We start from the raw sequence: 22,591 nt of genomic DNA, 5'->3' as shown, positions 1-22,591 counted from the left end.
GATCCAAAGGAGGGAAAATACGGATCCAAAAAGGGGGCCATCTGAAAAAGAGCCATGTGCAACAATGGGCTAAAAAGACCCTAAGGTTCAGCCCATTAAGACTTCCAAAATGCTAAGGTTCCAAAATTCAAAGGTTGTGTCCAAAGGGTTAAAGCTTAGGGGGAATTGGATGCTTTGTGTGCTCTCCAAAGTCAATGCACATCCCTACATGGGAGGGGGCGAGCCCTTCTTCTAGGGGATGAGAGATAAAGCCACACAGACACACACAAGCCCCTTTACACAAAGGGAATTAGGGACACATGTCAGCTCCCTAGCGCAGATGCCCACAAGATGTGCCCAATTCCTATTGGATGACCCTTGACGTGGACCAATGAGAATTAAGCTAGAGTAAATATAGTTTAATTAATTTAAAAACATTTAATAAAAGAAACCAATAAGAATTAAGTCTCCTAGAAGACTATTGGGCAGTCTCCCAAAGGGTCCAATGAGCTTTCAGGAGCCCCATGGCTTGCCTGATTCCTATTGGCCAGGAGGCAAAGGGGTCCAATGAGAGTTTAGTTTAATTATTTAATTACCTCAAGCTCTCACAAAAGGGGAAAGGGGGACACATGTCAGAAGGCTATCACTTATGATGCTTAATTGTAATTGGCTTGACTTGGGGAGGGCCAATGAGGCTGCAGGAAGAGCAAGTAGCAAGGGGGCTCACCCAAGAGAGAGGCGGGGCTGATTTTTGCTTGGCATTATCACACACACACTCACACAATCTCATGTGTGAAGAAAGAGAAGACTATCTCTTCCCAAGATTTAATGGAGAACTCATCACCTACTCCAAGCTTGTGAGATAGAAGCCTACCTCAACACTCTCTTGGCATGTGGATTCAAATCCAACCAAGAGCCAAGATTGAATGCATGCTCATCTCCTCTGCCAAGATAATTACTAAGCTAAGCTATGCTAATATGAGTGATTATGTGAGAAGATGTACATCTTTCTCGTAAGATACTCCTTCTTCCTCTCAATCTACTCTTATACCCTGCGGGGATTTAACATTTGCGAGTTTTTCATTTCCAGTTTTTTTGAAAATTTTAGCAATGTTTAGAGTGTTTTTAACCAAATATGTGTCATAGCATAAAGTATCTATTTAATGTAATTTTCAATCGTCATAAGACTCCATATATGTGTGGTTGACGGAGAGAGAAAGTATAAATTCTAGAGAGATAGTATTTATGCGAGTAACCATTGATAGTATTTTTAACCAAATATGTGTCATAGCATAAAGTATCTATTTAATGTAATTTTCAATCGTCATAAGACTCCATATATGTGTGGTTGACGGAGAGAGAAAGTATAAATTCTAGAGAGATAATATTTATGCTAGTTACCATTGGAAGAAGAGATCATAAATCCTTGAGAGAGAGAGAGAGTGACTTCTCTTCTAGAGAGAGAAAGTAAAATCATAGAGTTGTATATCACTACGCAGAGAGAGAGAGAGAGACAGAGAGAGAGAGAGCCGAGAGGGCATAACGACGGAAAAAATGTAAACAAATAAAATTACCATTTCACAACTCATGCTATTAGAGTCAAATATGCTCGCAACGCATGTGATCAGAGTCAAATAATCCATAGCATATAAACATGCGATAAAGTAAAAAATCATGCAAAATAGAGACAACACTAATTTCAGAGTTAAATATAATCCACAGCATATATAAATGTGATGAAGTCAAAAATAATGCCAGATAGAGACAATACTATTTTTCCCAAGCAATTGCTTTTTGAAACAACATAAGTTTGAGGATGTAAGTACATTCACAAAACTACCACAGGATAAGATCAAAATTAGAGTACAAAAAAGCATTGTCGCCATAAATGTAATGGTCACTCTAAAAGGCAAGTAATTTGCTCCCAAATAGCTTGCAAGATGCTTCATATCTTTTTCTTGAAATTTGACATCCTTTGCTGCATAAACAATGTTTTTTCAAGATAAATAATCACAAGTATAATAAACCAAAATAAATACAGAAAAACACTTTCATATCATAGATCAATATTCTAGTTGAGTGAAAGAAGCATACCAAACCAGTTGTAATTAAATGGAGGGAGAAATCATCCTTGGTTAACCAAGAATAAAAGCGATGTCCATTGGTGAGAGGGTTGGCTGATGAATAATCATGTGCTCCTTAGGTTCAAGTCCGAGCACTTTTGTGTACACATAGTACATATGTTTGCATGCCAAAAAGGATTTGTTGGTATTCTCTCGCTTTTGAAAATCCGGACACGTGCATGCTGGACTCTGTTTTATATGAATCTCATAACTATTTTCAGTGAGAACTCGGAAAATTACATGCTCTTGAGACCTTTTCACTTCATCCAAAAATATAATTGTCATACTATTACATGCTTCCAATTTCTTCATGGCCTCTTTAGAGATTCCATGCCTCCACTTTTTCTTCCTCGAGCTGCCACCACCTTCTTTGCAGTCGCCAGCAAGAGGTTGTGGATTTACCATTGAATTCTCTGTCCGAAATCCACTCTGATGCAGCGCGGCAAGTTCTTGTGTGGAAATATCTGTCCCTCTTGCTACTGGCCAAACATTTGGAGCAGGAGGTAAATCCTTGACTTGTCTTTTGATTGATTGTCTTTAGAGGGATATTAATCTAATTAATTATTAAGCTATATTAGGACTGAGATTAATCTTTTTGGTCTTAAACTAAGAGTAGTTATACTAATTAAACTTAGGTTAGTATAAGATAATTATCAAAGCTGGATTAGACTATCAAGAAGCTAGTAAAATTATATTTTTAATTTTGAATTAGTTTTTGTCATAAATTAGGCAACAATTAGTAGTAGGCCTATGGAGGAGAGTCTTCAGGCGCCAACACAACAGAAAATGGCTGACCAATCCCAAGTGGGTTTCCATTTATTTAATTAAGTCTTTAAATAGTTTAAATTCTTTTTTAAGTAACATTGCATACATCAAGAGTATGTAAGAATCAGAAAACGAATAACTAATAAAAAACGGAAGGTAACTTCCAGGAAACCAACGAGCATTGTTTGTAATTAGGAAAGAATTGTTTGGGCTAAGAATGGTTGACCTAGGAAAGAATGTTTGTGCATCCTTGAAATAGCTTGTCTCAAGACACCTCTAATTCCTTAGAATATTTTACTACAAGTGATGAGTAATGATGGCGAGTCACCCATGGATGAGATGGTTACCTCTGTGTACATGGAGTCTTTACCCCATGCATGTATGTGTTTGTGGATACTACTTAGGATAATGTTTTTATCCTAGAGGAGCCACCCAATTGTATGGGCCCAGACTTTGGGTGATGTCTTTTCTACCCCGGTTTCTATAAATAAGTAATGGGTGCCGTTTTTCACCCCTGTATAGGTGTTCTTGAGACAAGCCAGTACTAGTCAGAGCTACTTCAGATTGGCAGTACCTTGTCTTAAGTTTAAAGATGTATGTTTTCTACAAGAACGTTTTCAATACTGCTTTCAAGGGCTATTTTAATGAAATTTGGTTATGAAGGATAAAAGGAGTCTTTATTTTAATTGTGGTAAGAACATGATAGTAATTAACTAATAAAGTATCATGTGGGAGTGGAGGGTGGTAAGTGGGAATTGATTAACGTTGTGAATCATGGATGGGTGGACCTGATTAGTCAGGTAACTATTCCTTCTTGCGCACTAAAAACGACTAGAAAACTTCTCCACTTGGAAAGGAGTCCACCAGTGGGTGTGCCCTCACATATGTTAGGGGTGAAAATACGTTAGTTAAGGATATCTTAGCCCAAATTGTGGAAGTTATAGGGCAAAAATAGTTTTAGAAATTTTTGAAAAAAATGTCCCATTTCCACTGCAAATGTCATAATAATCAATATCTAATTCTCTTAAATGATTTTCTCATATTAAACTAATCATTTAATGTGGGGAAGTGCCAGGGGAGAAAAAGCTAGAATATTGGTTAATCTAGCAAACCGGCCACAGTAGGGATCCAAAGGAGGGAAAATAGGGATCCAAAGGGGGGGCCATCTGAAAAAGAGCCATGTGCAACAATGGGCTAAAAAGACCCTAAGGTTCAGCCCATTAAGACTTCCAAAATGCTAAGGTTCCAAAATTCAAAGGTTGTGTCCAAAGGGTTAAAGCTTAGGGGGAATTGGATGCTTTGTGTGCTCTTCAAAGTCAATGCACATCCCTACATGGGAGGGGGCGAGCCCTTCTTCTAGGGGATGAGAGATAAAGCCACACATACACACACAAGCCCCTTTACACAAAGGGAATTAGGGACACATGTCAGCTCCCTAGCCCAGATGCCCACAACATGTGCCCAATTCCTATTGGATGACCCTTGAAGTGGACCAATGAGAATTAAGCTCGAGTAAATATAGTTTAATTAATTTAAAAACATTTAATAAAAGAAACCAATAAGAATTAAGTCTCCTAGAAGACAATTGGGCAGTCTCCCAAAGGGTCCAATGAGCATTCAGGAGCCCCATGGCTTGCCTGATTCCTATTGGCCAGGAGGCAAAGGGTTCCAATGAGAGTTTAGTTTAATTATTTAATTACCTCAAGCTCTCACAAAAGGGGAAAGGGGGACACATGTCAGAAGGCTATCACTTATGTTGCTTAATTGTATTGGATTGACTTGGGGAGGGCCAATGAGGCTGCAGGAAGAGCAAATAGCAAGGGGGCTCGCCCAAAAGAGAGGGGGGGCTGATTTTTGCTTGGCATTATCACACACACACTCACACAATCTCATATGTGAAGAAAGAGAAGACTATCTCTTCCCAAGATTTAATGGAGAACTCATCACCTACTCCAAGCTTGTGAGAAAGAAGCCTACCTCAACACTCTCTTGGCATGTGGATGCAAATCCAACCAAGAGCCAAGATTCAATGCATGCTCATCTCCTCTGCCAAGATAATTACTAAGCTAAGCTATGCTAATATGAGTGATTATGTGAGGAGATATACATCTTTCTCGTAAGATACTCCTTCTTCCTCTCAATCTACTCTCATACCCTGCGGGGATTTAACATTTGCGAGTTTTTTATTTCAAGTTTTTTTGACAATTTTTGCAATGTTTAGAGTTTTTTTAACCAAATATGTGTCATAGCATAAAGTATCTATTTAATGTAATTTTCAATCGTCATAAAACTCCATATATGTGTGGTTGACGGAGAGAGAAAGTATAAATTCTAGAGAGATAGTATTTATGCGAGTTACCATTGGAAGAAGAGATCATAAATCCTTGAGAGAGAGAGAGAGAGTGACTTCTCTTCTAGAGAGAGAAAGTAAAATCATAGAGTTGTATATCACTACGCAGAGAAAGAGAGAGAGAGAGAGAGAGAGAGAGAGAGAGAGAGAGAGAGAGAGAGACCGAGAGGGCATAACAATGGAAAAAATGTAAACAAATAACATTACCATTTCACAACTCATGCCATTAGAGTCAAATATGCTCGCAACGCATGTGATCAGAGTCAAATAATCCACAGCATATAAACATGCGATAAAGTAAAAAATCATGCAGAATAGAGACAACACTAATTTCAGAGTTAAATATAATCCACTGCGTATATAAATGTGATGAAGTCAAAAATAATGCCAGATAGAGTCAATACTATTTTTCCCAAGCAATTGCTTTTTGAAACAACATAAGTTTGAGGATGTAAGTACATTCGCAAAACTACCACAGGATAAGATCAAAATTAGAGTACAAAAAAAGATAGTCGCCATAAATGTAATGGTCACTCTAAAAGGCAAGTAATTTGCACCCAAATAGCTTGCAAGATGCTTCATATCTTTTTCTTGAAATTTGAAATCCTTTGCTGCATAAACAATGTTTTTTGAAGATAAATAATCACAAGTATAATAAACCAAAATAAATACAGAAAAACACTTTCATATCATAGATCAATATTCTAGTTGAGTGAAAGAAGCATACCAAACCAGTTGTAATTAAATGGAGGGAGAAATCATCCTTGGTTGTCCAAGAATAAAAGCGATGTCCATTGGTGAGAGGGTTGGCTGATGAATAATCATGTGCTCCTTAGGTTCAAGTCCGAGCACTTTTGTGTACACATAGTACATATGTTTGCATGCCAAAAAGGATTTGTTGGTATTCTCTCGCTTTTGAAAATCCGGACGCGTGGATGCTAGACTCTGTTTTATATGAATCTCATAACTATTTTCAGTGAGAACTCAGAAAATTACATGCTCTTGAGACCTTTTCACTTCATCCAAAAATATAATTGTCATACTATTACATGCTTCCAATTTCTTCATGGCCTCTTTAGAGATTCCATGCCTCCACGTTTTCTTCCTCGAGCTGCCACCACCTTCTTTGCAGTCGCCAGCAAGAGGTTGTGGATTTACCATTGAATTCTTTGTCCGAAATCCACTTTGATGCAGCGCGGCAAGTTCCTGTGTGGAGATATCTGTCCCTCTTGCTACTGGCCAAACATTTGGAGCAGGAGGTAAATCTTTGACTTGTCTTTTGATTTATTGGGTATGCAAAATATCATGATTACAAAACCATAACCATTGCTCAATCTTTTTGCCCTTGAGCATTCTTTCGGACCATATACATGGAGCAACAAGACCAATTGAGCGACTATGCAAGATATTGTCACAATTTTTTCTCCCTTCTGTTCCAAAACATTTTCTTTGACTTTGAATGGGCATTCTCCTAAGGGCCCACTGAGTGCGTGGCACATCACTCTCAAACACATTGTTTGTTTTAGATGACAAAGGTGTGGTTGTTTCTTTTTGAGATCCAATATCATCATCACTGTCACTAATTTGCAGCGGAATGTTAGAAATACTTGGTCCTTGGGTATCAAACTTGATTTTTTTTGGTCGACCGCGATGGTTTCGTTGCTTAGATTCCATGACATATTCCGGCCGATGGGAGCTACTTGTTCCTGTTCTGCCCCTCTTTTTGCGTTGTACTGTTTCTTTGTCTCCATGCAAAATTGGCTGCGCATACATGGGAGTCCCTGCAACAGCCTCGTGTAATAGATGGGCCACGTTGGTTGGAGTTGGAGTTTGCTGAGATTCAACTCGAGAAAGCAAGGTCTCCATTGTGGGACTCGTTCCTATATAACGCCCAGTAGTATATCCCAAACGCTTTGCACATTGAATATATGAGTTTATAACATGTGTTACACATGCATCATACAAGGATATTTTTCCCTTTCCACCTTCACCTGCTAATCAACTGGCATGTACACTTTTTGATAAATTAATATTGGGAATTTGTGCTCGCTCCCACGGACTTAGACCACCCTATGAAATGCAAAAAAACATGAATTAAAATTTTCATGTATGAAAAGAAATTTTTCTAAAAATATAGATTGTCATAAAGGTACTTACATCTGTTCCAATTCCTCCCCAGTGTGAAATTCATTGCTCCCACCATTTAAACCATCTGCTCACTCTTGTGATGCTGTCTGTAGATAGATGTCTCCACCACTTTTGAATTGAAAGTGCCTTTTGAGATGCAAGCACAATGGTCTTACAAGCTCTCCAGTCCTCACACATATCAATGTGTTGATTTGTTAGATGTTGAGGTATCCACTTTTTAGCATATTTGTGGAGACTCTGCTCCCAATGAAATAGGAATGATCGTTCACGTCCCTCCATGATATTATCTAGCCCGCCATTGAAGACTGTTCGAATAGCATTCCAATTTGCACCAGCTTCATCAGACATAAAACCTGCAAAGTCAGTTGCACCATGTCCGTACTTTTCCATTGTTGAATTAAGGCTCTCCCAAAAAATAACTTGAGTCTTTGCATCCTCCTCTTTAGTTTCACATATAGCAATTATTTGTGGTGATCGTATGCTGCAAGATATTCAACACAAACATTTTCACACATCTTCTTTTATTTAATGATAAAAAAATACGAGATATTTAAATACTTAAAGATTACCTTGGATCATAAATTGAGCATGACATTGTTGCCCATCCATCTATTCTATGGGTAAAATCAAAATGTACCCACGCATTTCTCAAGTCACCAGTTTCAGTTCTTTTCATCCGATTTACTAGATCAATCCCAGAACTTGGTCCTTTAGTGGACATTTTAAATAGGAAGCACTTGTCATCCTCTTCACCCTATCCAGGAAATCTACTCCCATGAAAAAAAGGAAACATGCACTTTTTTTGAAGCAATAAAATATTATCATATCCATCCCCAATAACAGCACCTTGACTCTTTCTCTCCTTTGAAACAATTGAAGAAAACCTACACGATGCATCACAAGAAGGCTAAATTTATAATAGTTAAAAAATTAACAAATTCAAGGAACCAAATTGAGTTTTCTTACCCTTTGGTTTGAACGTCCAGTGGCATCATTTCTTCCAAAAAATCATTGAATTGTACATCGGATGTAGCTTCAGCTTCCTCACCAATCAAGGAGTGAAGAACAAGTTGTTGAGCCACCAACATTTGAATTTTTCTTGGGCCACCCTTTTCTATTTTTAGTACTGCACCTACCAGTTTCCGCACTCTTGAAATAGCAGCCCTAGAGGTTCCTCCCTTAACATTTAGACAATGTTTACCAACATGTATTGCCAGTCGCGACATTGTACCATCTCTAGGCAAAATATAATAGATTTTGCACGGACAAGCAGCAACACAAGTAACAATCTTCTGACAATAATGACATGTTATTGTTGTATTCTCTTCCATTGCAAGGTAGTCCTTTTTCACCTGTCTGTCCAAATATCCATGAAAATCTCTACTATTGAATTCTTGTTCCTTAATATAATGAGGACACGTTGAATAATTACACTGCATGAATCCCAAACAGTGGCTTAGACGAATTGTGCATGCTATTGCCATGGTTGTCACAGATGGGCGAGTCCACAAGTGACCATCAAAGCGTTGTTCCATCCCTATCATTCGTTTTGTTTTATCCTAAGTCGCAGGTAACTCAAAACACAAATTTCCATCATAATGTTGTGGAAGTTCAGCAACTTGCAAAGGAGCTCCACATAATGTTAACAGATCATTTAACTTTTTTGCCCCTGGATTTTGTTGAATCCAAATGACGATTGACTGAGTTTTGAGCTGTCCTATATCGTCACCACTACTTTCAAGATGCACAATGCTTAAAACATCTTCAGATATCTCTTTGTCATTTCCTTTCTCATTGTCAGATACCTGTATAAATGTGTCTGAATGAAGCATCTCAAACAAGCTCGAAAAAGAACCATCTATTAAGAAATGCTGATGACCTTCTATATCCCACTGTGGTTGCAGCAAGACTTTTGTTAGGCCACAATCACTTTCAATAAGAGCAGATAGTGACTGAAAATGGCAAGATGGAGGCAGCAAACTCTGCAAATAGTAAGCACTAAGCAACAATGAGTTTCCCTTCAACTGAATGTCGCGGTTGACTATCTAACCACCAACCTTCCAAGTTATTGTTACTTTCATGTTGGACATATTCTCTCAAGCAACAGATTACAGGGTGGAGATGCAAGAAAACTGTGGTGGATTAAGTGAAGGTGGTGAAGGTTAATGAAAGTTAAAGATAAAGTGAAGGTTAATGAAACTGGTGAAAGTTAATGAGAGATGTGAAGGTTAATGAAAGTGAAAGATTGGTAGGTAGACAAAAAGACAGTTGCATAAGATCTTGTGAAGGCTCAAAGAATAATGAAAATCATAATTGAAGAAGTGCATTTAATATATGACGGTTCTGAATGTATGTGCAGTGGAATATGTCATCAAATTTGAGGGGCCATTTAATTTCTAAATGGTGGTTCAAGGACTGCATTTAATGTAGTCTAATAGTGTCTTCATCTTTTGTGTATGTGTGTATATAAATATATATATATATATATGATTGTGTGAGTGTGTGTATAAAAAACGTAGCAATTTTTTTAGTTAAGTTATATATATGATTCCATCTTGCCATTTTATATATATGTGTGTGTGTTTTTGGTAGTGTGTATATATAATTATTTTAGTTAAGTTATATACATTACTGTGCGTGTGTATAAATGATTTTGTGGCATTTTATTAAGTTAAGATATTTAAGTTAAGTGTATGTGCACATAGTTTAAGTTAAGATATTTTTAAGTTGAGTGTATGTGCACATAAGATATTTAACTGTGCACATAGTTTTTACATTTTGTGTGTGTGTGTGTGTGTGTGTGTGTGTGTGTGCATGACTTAACTTTAAGAATGCTACGTTTTTTATACACACAAACACATACAATCATTTTTTTAAATATATGGTTGTGTGTGTGTGTGTGTGTGTGTGTAAAAAACGTAGTATTTTTTTAGTAAAACTATATATATGAATCCATTTTGTGTATATCTTTGTGTGTATATATACATATATAAATATAAATGAATGTGTGTGTGTAAGCGTTTATACCACAATATCATTTTTGTAATATATGGTGTGTGTGAAAAAAGTAGTAGTTGAGATGAAAGTGGAGTGAAGTTTAAATGGAGTTTTAATTGAGATTGAAGTGGAGTGAAGTGAAAGTGAAGTTTTTCTGTGAAGAAGGAGATGAAAGTGGAGTGAAGAGAAAGTGGAGTTTTGCTATGAAGAAGGAGTAAGAGAAGACAAGGTACTGTGTGTGTGTGTGTGTGTGTAGATTTTCTACTCACGTGTGTGTGTGTGTATGAGTGTGTGTGTGTGTGTGTGTGTGTGTGTGTGCGCTTACCGGCGCACGCTCGCTCGATCCACCGGAGGAGGTCCAATGGAGGTCCAATGGAGCTCCATTATGAGCTCCATTGCATGGTGAGAAGGCAGCGCACGCGCTGCCCTTTCACCATGCCTTTCAAGGCATGGAGGAGGTCCAATGGAGCTCCAAGGCATGGTGAGAGGGCAGCACACGTGCTGCCTTCTCACCATGCATTTCAAGGCATGGGGGAGCTCCAATAGGAGCTCCATTGGACCTCCTCCATGCCTTGAAAGGCATGGTGAGAGGGCAGCGCGCGCGCTGCTTTCTCACCATGCCTTTCAAGGCATGGAGGAGCTCCAATGGAGCTTCCATTGGACCTCCTCCGGTGGATCGAGCGAGCGTGTTCAGGTAAGCGCGCACACACACACACACTCACACACACACAGTGATACACACACATCAAAACACTTGCACACATAGCACAAACACACACACAGTCATGTATACGTACACACATTACACTTGCATACACACACATACATACATACATACACCCACATATATAAACACTTGCATTCACAACATCAACACACTTGCATACATACACACATACACATATAAACACTTGCATTCACAACATCAACACACTTGCATACATAGCACAAACACACACACAATCATGCATACAGACACACACATATTACACTTACATTCACACACACACACAATCATGCATACATCCAGACACACACACATATAAACACTTGCATTCACACACATCAACACACTTGCATACACACATATTAAACACACTTAGAGTAACAGTTACAATGATGTAAGAACAGGTCGTTGTAGAGAAGAGGTATACAAATGTCAAAGTGGATTTGTATTTTTCCTTGCCATGAGCAAGTTGAGAATGGTTTTTTTTGTAATTTGCATTTTACGCCGTTATGCTGCCGAAATTTATAATTTTATATTTGTATTGTCAAGCATATACACACACATACACATATATAAACACTTTTATTCACAACATCAACACACTTGCATACACACACATATTACACTTACATTCACACACACATAATCATGCACACATCCACTTGCATACACACACATACATACATACATACACCCACATATATAAACACTTGCATTCACAACATCAACACACTTGCATACATACACACATACACATATATAAACACTTGCATTCACAACATCAACACACTTGCATACATAGCACAAACACATACACAATCATGCATAAAGACACACACATATTACACTTACATTCACACACACAATCATGCATACATCCACACACACACACATATAAACACTTGCATTCACACACTTTAACACACTTGCATACACACTTACAGTAACAATTACAATGATGTAAGAACAGGTCGTTGTAGAGAAGAGGTATACAAATGTCAAAGTGGATTTGTATTTTTCCTTGCCATGAGCAAGTTGAGAATGGTTTTTTTTTAGTTTTCATTTTACGCCATTATGCTACCGAACTTTAGAATTTTATATTTGTATTGTCATTGCTAAGAAGACTTTTGTTGTTTGTGGTTAATAGATTATGGCTCGTACACCATCTAAACGTGGCAGGACAGGTATCTCTTAAAGTAAGTTCAAATACATTAAGCTATTTGTTTTCTTTTCTTTTGTCTCATCATACTCACTAAACTATTTGTGTTCTTATTGTTTTTTGCTTGTAGGAGTAGGATACACATTAAGGTCTGGCACTACAGGGCATAGGGCCAATGCACGATCTTCCATTGCTTCTTCCAATGTCCATCGAAAGGAGGATATTCTGGGTGATGTGCATGAAGAAGAGGATATATTGAGTGATGTGCAGGAAGAAGAGGTGTTCATAGATATTCATGCTACACAAGGTGAATTGGTGGCTCACAGCGTGTCTGAAGCAACAACAATTGTTGCTAAACCTCCCGATCATCCAACAGTATTTGGAAAGGATGTTCATGGTCGAATATTAGAGGAGATTGTAGAGGGTTTTATTGTAAAGAGAGGTGGGAAACCTCCTCGAATTCCTCTTTGTAGATTGATGGAAAATGAAGCCATTAGAGCGGTGGGTCCAGGCACTGAGGGCTTGGTGAAAAGGTTTGAGATGTCTGGATACAGTGTGCTTGGAGCTCCATTTCTTGTGTCATTTAAGAAGCCGGGCCATGATCAACATTATGTTTCCGACTTAGACAAAGATGAATGGGGGCCTATTTGGCGAGAAATAAGCGATGATTTTGATAATTCCCTTCCCCTTGAGTGGGAAGACTTAAGGGGAAAAAAAATTATCGTTTGGGATGGTAATCACCGTTTGAAAACTTGGATGCGCTTAATAAAAACACGTAAGTGATTTCTTTTTTGTTTAATGTAAAGTTGACTTGTATTACTCTATGCTTTCTAATTTTCTTTTTTGTTGTTGTAGAATTTTCAATGATAAAGTGGAGACATTGTTCTGTGAAATGTCCATTTGTCTTTGTTGATAGAAGTGCAGAGGGGGAGCTTATGCTAGCTTTGCGCTCTCAAAATGAGTAAGCACATTTGTTGTTTTGAACGTTATTGCTATTACTTTATCGATGTCATTCTACTTCCATTTAATTTAAGATATTGTTGTTTAGGATTGGTAGAACCACTGTGAGCACAAATTTTGGGCAGGAGATCTTCTTGTTCCAAAAACTGGCTGTGGCAAGCAAAGATTCTTTAATGAAAGACTTTCCCCAAGATTGGATTCGATGGATAGAGGTAGAGCTTGCTTGTGAGAAGAAGGCATCTAAAGGGAGTTGGTACAACGCTCCTGCTCTTTTATTAGCAATGCTCATATGGAAGGTATATTTTTTTGCCTTAAAGTACACTTTTTATGTAATTTCTAAAGCTTGACATTATTTTGTAAAATCTTACTTTTTTTTTTCATTTGCTCTACAAAAGGAAGACTTTGACTTGTCTCTTATCAAAGAGATGCAAGAGATCAATGATCCCTCGATTTCACTGCCAGAAAAGGAAATGGTTGCTCCAGGAAGAGTAGAAAAAATATTCAAAGAAAGAGCTTATAAGGTAAACACTTTCTCTTCTCCCCGTTTATGTTTGAATTTCTATAAAATTGTAAGTTGACATGTCATTTGAATTTGATATATTTGATTGAAAAATTGATTTGATTTGATCTCGTGCTAATGTAACATAGATGTTGGCCATTGCCAACCCCGCCAATGGCCAAGGGTTCTTCTCTTTATTATTTAACTTCAATTGGATAAGAGAAAAGGATCAAGTGGGCCTTACAAGAGACAAAGTCCACTCTTTGGCAACTTCTAAAATATCACCAGAGAGGTAATAATTTTTGGATAAAAAATACACATGAAACATCAAATGAATCAATGCATTTCTGGTTTGTTTATTGTTTGCTCTATAGGAAAAAGGAAATATTGCACTCTTTGATGCATTGCCGTGTAGATGATCTTACTTCTGAGCGTTATATTAGTGCAATGAAATTTAGAATGTACTTGCATAAAGAGTGGTATTGGGAAAGTATCTTGAAGCAATGCTTGAGGATCAAAGGGAAAATGATTGAAGAAATGCCGGAGGGCTTTGAAGCATGGTTTCATCACCAATTGAGGGACCACATTGATAAAGCTTTTGTGGAGCTTTGGAGTAAGCTCAACACAAAAGAGTCGGATGAAAAAATTCCAGAGCTTATGGAATCTTCAAGGAGAGTATTATTCAGGTAATACAATTGATATCTTTATGGTTGTTATTCTATTTTTTACTTAGAGTTTGTATAATAAATAAGTCACTTAGGAAAGGAGCTCAAATAAAGTTAACTGTATTTTATGTAGATGGCTAATTCAGCTTTACGATCAAACTTTGTTGGAGAAGTTGCCAATTGCTGTTGAAAGTTGGAGGGACCTCTCTTGTGAGGAGTGTATGTATCCACTATGGATGAGAGATTATGGTTTGATTGCTTGGGAAATTGAGTATTGCCCTTGGTGGCTAGATTACACTCGAGGCGCCTACCCACGTGATGAAGGGAACTTATATAAAGGTTATTTTTGGCATTTATAAAAACTACAAAATTGTTAAAGTGCTCATACTATTTAGATTATGTTTGTGAGAAATATATTTTTGTTTGCTTTAGAGCACGTTCTTGAAAGAAATGAAAATGGTATTGAGGAGATTGGCTCAGCTTCCAAGAAAGCCACCTCTTCAAAAAGAGTAAACAATAGTACAATCTCCTCTATAAAGAAACGATTGGATTTTGTTAGATCCAAGAATCCCAAGAAGTCTCCCAAAAAGTACTAAAAAGGTGCTCAAGGTTTCACAGGTAAACTTGCTTGTATAGATATCTAGCTGTCACTTTCTTTCTACTCAACAATTCTTGATGAAATATTTTATTTTCTGATTATGCAGTGCCTTCCATAGATTGTGATGTGAACGTTATTGGGAACATGCTAGATGTTTACAAAATTTCTCTCGATGATGAGAAATGGTAAACACATGTGAAAAGAAAGACTAACTATGTGTGGTGTGTGTTGTGAATGTTTGAAATACATTTATTTGATCGTATGCAGGATCTTGGATTTTCTTCATTCAGCCCATGTTGATGGGGAAAAGAGCAATGAAGTGGCCTCTCTTTTGTTTGCGGATTTTCCAACAAACTTTAAAGTTGAAAATTTTTCAGAGAACGAGGTATGCATCCTTCAAAACCACAATGGACAGTCTATGATAGTTTTGGAACTTTAATTAATTTAACAATGCGTATTATGCAGGTCCCTTCATGGAATCAATTCTCTCGAAAATTAAGTAAGAAAGTGGCCGTAATAGCTTCAAAGTATGTGGCAGACAATGGGTGGTACATCACCCTAAGGTCCACTGATCACTTTGGCATTGTGTCTAGCCATGCCATCGAGATGGGATTCAAAATGATGCACAACATCCTTATTTTGATCCCCGATGGTTATGTGCGAAAGACCATTGAGATTGAGAGAGTAAGTAAATTTATTTGTTGATTGAAAAGCATGCTTGTAGTTTTCTTCAATTAGATCACATTCTAGTTTTAATTTGTAGGTGGAAACACTATTGCTAGGATAGTTTTATCGTAAGGGTCAACGTCCTATCTACGATCGACGAGATGGAGAGAGCGTGGACAACAACTCTTTCGATGCCAAGTCTGGAATACTGGTGGAGTGCGTCGACGGAGAGTACATTGGAGGACACGCTCTTAGAGGTGCCGCCAAGCGTAGCCTTGACTTCTTTCGGTAAGAATATATGCTTCCTACTATGCGTTATTGTACTATGTTACATAAAGTAAAAATACGCATATTTTTTGCTTTTTTTAGCTGGCTTGTGCGGACATTTACTGCAGAGCACACCTACATTGTTTTCTGGATGTGGTGGCTTGGGCAATGTTTGCGTTGAGTTGTCTAGACACTGTCTCTGCATAGATAGTGATCCAGAGGTCTTCCATCAACATCTTTCACGCTTCAAGGCTCTATGTGTACGTGCTATTTCAGTAGTTGATGCAGATAGCCATGAGGAGACTGATTGGCAACAATATGAGCCCGGATCACATTGCCCTTGATTGACATCAACATTGGTATTATCTATCATTTTTTCTAGTTTGTGATTTTTATGGAACGACGTGTGACCATGGTGTTTGGGTGCCACTTTTTTGGTATTACTAAAGACATGTTGTTGGTGTTGATCGTCCCTATCAATTCAGCCATGATTTCATATTTATTATACTAGATAGAAGTTTGTTGAGAGCTTTGGATTTACCAAAGTAATATACCAATATATGCTTTTTTGCTTATGTAATTTCTTCTTCCCGTGAGCATTCGCTGCTGCACGGAAGCAAGTATGGAATGGGAATTTTTTTAGTTTGAATTTTCATACCGTTATGCTACCGAAATTTTGATTGCTTATCAATATCATCATGCTTTTTGTTCATGTTTGAAAACATAATCATGATTTCACGTATACAGAAAAGTTAGTCAAGCTTCACGGAAGCAAGTATGGAATGGAAATTTTTTTTGTTTGTATTTTCGCGCCGTTATGCTGTCGAAATTTTGATTGCTTGTGAATATAATCATGATTTTTGTTCATGTTTAGAAACATAATCATGGTTTCATGTATACACAAAAGTTAGGCAAGCTTCACGGAAGCAAGTATAGAATAGGAAAGCTTAACAAAAGTTAGGCAAGCTTTCACAGAAGCAAGTATGGAATGGTTTTATTTTTATTTTTCACGTTGTTATGCTGTCAAAATTTCATTTGCTTGTCAGTATTTCTTTACACTCTCGGTCTGAGAATATATATAGTTTTATATATAATATTTATATTATATATATAATATCTTTTTATTTATTTATTTATATGTGTGTGTTTATGTACGTAAGGAGATCTTCAACTCGGTAAAGTGTTTTTAAGTACTTGTTTATACAATATATATAGTTATTTATACGTGTGTGTTTATATACGTATGCAGTTCTTCAACTCAGTAAAGTGTTCTTAATTACTATTTTATATGCAAGAGTCTATGCGTGTTTCATTACTTTGAGGTCTTCGCCCAAACAAGTACAACCATCAATATTTTTTAGATTCCTAGTTTCAAATTGGCTTATTAGGCATTCATCCTTGTTTGCAACAACACCTACATGGACAGGAAAGTATATTCTTCTAAAAGTAGGGTAAATACTAAAGACATGCTCATCTTTTTCTTGCATTATATAAAAAACTCACATAGATTTTCTTTACATTTTTGGCTTTCAAACAGCTTGTAGTTACATTTGACGGTTCAGTTTAGCTACAAGATATCAACAATACCCTAAATTATGACAGATCTTGAAGATGTGTTAGTAGACCAGGCCGATTAAAAGTATCACAGCTACTTCAATAATAATAAGCCAGACAGAGACATATGAATTATTCTCGCCAAGGCACTGAAGAGTGGAACACCATCATATAGTTAAAAAAGGCATCATATAATTAAAATAAGTTGTTTACCATGATTACGTAGGGAATCAAACCTGCACACACACACACACACACACACACACACACAGTACAACTTGAATCACACTAGTACAATTTATCATGTGCTAGTGCATATTTATTTAACTATATTATTTAGTCTATAATTATTTAAATCTTGCCTCAATCTTCTACCACATTAGAGCCAGAGATGTCGACCTGGTTGATTGTGCGTTTGCAGACAAGCAAATGGTCAATCTCCGCCTGTAAAGTGGCCCTTCGAGAGCTATCTATGTACCCCCATGTCTCCCACTTGCCCAGAGCTTCTCGCATTGTCTCAAAGCCATCATTGAGTTCCTGGTCTTCGATGTTGCGAGCGCGATTAAGGTGGTTGAACATCCGGATCGCCTTGTTTGTGTCACGCTCTCTTTGTGTAAACGTCTTCTTTTCTTCAAGGGGTGCGTTGGGGGGGAGTTTGTGAAGCTCTTCATGGATTTTTGCAACTACCTCATTACCATTACTAGCATATCCTATAGGCATTGTATAAGTACAGGGAAAATGAAAAAATCTCTCTTGATTAGCACCTCCGATTCACTTGTGCAGCATATGGTGCTTTCCTTGTAACATTTATATAGGCTAAAGCACCATGCTCTCAAAAAGCATTGATAGTGATGGAAGAGTGGCATGTGTTAGTGACATGAGGGGTCCCACGCAGCATATGCTAACTGCTAAATTGGAGCGTGCAATAATATATGCATGATTTGTCAATATGAATATTATAATCGTCTACTACTCCACCACTAACTTTTAAAGTGGGGTGTGCAATAAAATATGCATGATTTGTCACTACGATTATTATTCCCCTATAAGATTTATAAGCATCTAAAAGTGCAATGAGTAGACAACACTAACTGCCTCTCTAAGGGCTCGGGAAACACTATGATTATTATTCTTCTATGAATACTATAGGCATATAATAGTGCAATGAGTAACCACCACAAACTGCCTCTCTAAGGGCTCGGAAAACATTATTTGTGGACCCGGCTTTGGAACCTTTTCACACGCATATGAACAGGAAAACTCTCTCTGTCTCTCTCTCTCTCTCTCTCTCTCACACACACACACACACACACACACACACGTAAGTAGAAAACGTGCACACAACCTCCTTCTTCACAACAAAACTCCACTTTCATCTCAATTAAAATGTGGGATATTTATAAAATATATAAATTAAACCAACACATAAACAATTCTATACCAAGATACTAAATGAAATAATTTGAACCGGCTTGAGAACCTTCTTGCCCAAACTTGAGCCGGACTTTTTTCATTTTGAACCTATCTTTCGGCCTCTCTCCCCCTCATCTCCCACTCTCTCTCTCTCTCTCTCTCTCTCTCTCTCTCTCACACACACACACACACACACACACACACACACACATGTGAGTAGAAAACGTGCACACAACCTCCTTCTTCACAACAAAACTCCACTTTTACTTAACTCCACTTTCATCTCAATTAAAATGTAGGATATTTATAAAATATATACATAAAACCAACACATAAACAATTCTATACCAAGTTACTAAATGAAATAATTTGAATTGGCTTGAGAACCTTCTTGCCCAAACTTTAGCCGGACTTTTTTCATTTTGAACCTATCTTTCCTCTCTCCCCCTCATCTCCCCTCTCTCTCTCTCTCTCTCTCTCTCTCTCTCTCTCTCTCTCTTGTTGTCGGTACTCTCACACCCCGATCCTATCTCTATTTCACAAGTATGTTTTTCTCTCTCCGTCTAATTCTTCTTCTCTCTCCTTCCCTCGGTACTTATTTAACATACCACAAAGCCACCTTAGAGAGCATACATATGAGTGGAATCCATGCTTCTATAAACTCAAAAAAGCATCACCTGTAGCAAAAAAACACGAATTGATTAACTCGCAAATAAAATTAACCCATACCCTGCTAGCTCTCACCATCTTCGAAGGTGTGTGAGGTCTTGGGTCTGAGAACGGGGATAATTCAAGTTGTGTTTGTTAAGTGTTTTGCTTAGTGCATGAAGCTTCCATCTTCATTGCACTAGCTAGTCTTGAAGGAACACAAAGAATTGTATTGTACAATGTCTCTCTTGATGGGAGAAACCATAATACAAAGCCTTTTGGAGGGGGGACCGGCTCCATGCAAATCCGGTCCTCAACTATTGTCAATATCTTAATTTCTCTCTTATTTGAAAGTATCGTTGATGCTATCTAACTAGGTGTTATGCTTTTTGTTGCTCTCTCCACCCAATCACTCTTGTAATTCTCATTAGTAATCTATTCTAATGAAATGCCCACTTCGTTCATGCTAATTTCCGCTACACATAAGTTATTAGGCCATTAAATTTTACATTGGTATCAGAGCACAAGGTTTCTCTTTTCTGGCTCAAGAAGGGAGGTCCTCAAGCTAGCTACAAATGGTTGGTATTATTAATTTCCTGTGAGTAAGTAGAATAGAGATTTTTCAGCCTTGCAGTGCGCCTGCCTTTGTGCAGTTAACGGGGCATCACCGTCGAGAGCTATGGTCTTAATATTGGAGTCCTACGGGGCTTGCCTACGGCTTAACCACTATTGAGCTATTAGAAGCTTGACAAGAGCCGGTGCTGTTTTTGTGTTGAAGGACCCTCTCTTCTATTCCTTGCAATTAATGGTATTCGAGCCGCGGGTACAGTAGCTTGAGTGCTGATTCTAAAGGGGTAAAGAGGAGTAGCAACTAGGGCTTGAAGTGCCAAAGTACACCTAAAATTTGTTAGAATGGCTGACAATAGTAAAGAGAGTGAAATTAATGTTGATAACTTTGATTTTGCTCATGAGGAAGCTAATAATGATGCTTCAATGCTTGTTAACTATCTTGTTTCTAGGCTTCAACAAGCCATGGGCAATCCGTCTCTCCAAAGTGAAGTGCAACGGCAGCTTCGTGCTCATGGGATTCTCCAAGCTCATCACCATGACGAGAGAACACCTAGGAAGCCTCCTTGTGAGACTACCAAAAGAGGTATGAAAGCTATGGTGAACATGACAAAGATCAAGACAAGAAAAAGGCGAGAAAGAGGTCACCCTCTTCTCCACCTTCTTCAAATTCTTCACCTTCTGAAGAAAGTGATGGTGCAACCTTTGAACCATCAAAAAGAAGAGGCCATAGGAAATCCTATGCCGCATGGAAGAGGACGTCCAAGCTGAAGAAATTCAAAGAGGGAGGGAAGAGAATCTCTTTCCTTACCTATGATGGTACCTTTGGTGCTACGGACAAAGTCTTGGCCTTTATCCAACAATTCGATGCGGCGTTTGGAGATGAGGGCTTCACGGAGTCCTCTAAGCTACGCCATGTAGCTATGCACTTTCAAAAGTCCGCCAGACAATGGTGTTCTAGCGTACGAGCCAATGGTGAAGCTCCACGAACATGGAAGGCTTTAAGAGCTTCCATTATGAAGCAGTTTTTGGCCACCGATGCCAAAGACAAAGTACTCACCGAATGGCGAAGCTTAAAGCTCTCTCCCAATGAATCCATCCACAAATATGTAGACAAGTTTTGGGACTTACAACTCAAAGCCACTGTCTTCAAAAAGTTGGATTTTGGAGAGCAAAAGCAACAGTTTTGTGCGGGCTTCACCGAAGAAATGGCGGAGTATGTCAACTCCCAAAGGCCACGTACCATATCGGCGGTAATACACCACACTATGGTGGCCTCTAGAATCAATTTCCAAACGGGGGTTAAAAGAAATAATAAGCCCCCAGAAAACAAGGGTTCCAATGAGCCTAAGGGGAGGGACAATGTCCAAAAGTCTCCTAAGGGCAACTCCAACAAAGCTAAAGAGAAGGGAGTTTACAAAGGTAAGAACAAACTCTCTCCTGAAGGGCATGCGTACCACGCTTGTCCCCAAAAGAACAACCGCCAAGATCCTCCTAGAGCTTCCTTGGTTAAATCCAAGAGGAGGAGACCCACCAAACAACTCACAAAGGATCTCCTCTATGCCATGCTTGGGGAAAGGTAAGAGAACATCATGCTTTTATTCTCTTTGACCCTGGTTCTACTCACAATTGTATATCTATAGAGTTGGCCACCAAGCTAGGCATACAATCCTACGAGATGGGAGATATCCTACCCGCAGACAGTGCCTTCAAGGGGCAAGAAGCTTCAGTCACTCCCTTAATCGGTAAATTGAGGCTTCATGTCCAAGGCTATGTGGACAAAGAGGACTTCTTTATCTCTCCTCTCAAGCATGAGGATGTAATCCTAGGGGCACCATGGTTTGACCGCCTTGCTGCCGATGTTAAATTTCCTGAAAGGAGAATATCCTTTAAGTTCAGGGAAAAATACATGTATATAGATGCTAAGGAAATGGGTAACACCATCCCCATTGTACATACACCAGCTTTCAACAAGTCAATAAAGAGCTCTATTTCCGTGTACATGATTTTTGTTAAAGATTCTAAAAATGAACCTAATGCTTTAGCAAAAGAAAATAAAAGCAACCAAAAGGAATTAGAGTTATCCAATTTTCTCAAGGGGTTTAATGATGTTTCTATTGATGACATCCCTTGTGAGCTACCTCCTAAACGAGGTAATGATGACCATGCAATTGAACTTCTTCCAGGAAGTTCACCGCCTAACAAACCTCCTTATAGAGTTTCTCAAGCTCAACAAGAGGAGATTATGCAGCAAGTGCATGAGTTAGTTGAGAAGGGCATGGTTAGGCCTAGCTCATCTCCATTTTGCTCACCTGTGCTATTAGTGCAAAAGAAAGATGGCACATATCGTATGTGTGTCGACTATAGAGCACTAAATAGGATCACTATCAAGAATAGGTTTCCCATTCCACGGGTAGAAGACCTATTTGATAAGCTACAAGGATCGACCTACTTCAGTAGGATTGACCTAAAAAATGGCTATCATCAAATAAGGATAGTTGATCAA

The sequence above is a fragment of the Adiantum capillus-veneris genome, chromosome 4, assembly GCF_014529385.1.
Source record: "Adiantum capillus-veneris isolate H3 chromosome 4, ASM1452938v2, whole genome shotgun sequence".
NCBI classification, from domain to species: domain Eukaryota; kingdom Viridiplantae; phylum Streptophyta; class Polypodiopsida; order Polypodiales; family Pteridaceae; genus Adiantum; species Adiantum capillus-veneris.
Note: the sequence above shows the minus strand (reverse complement) of the source record.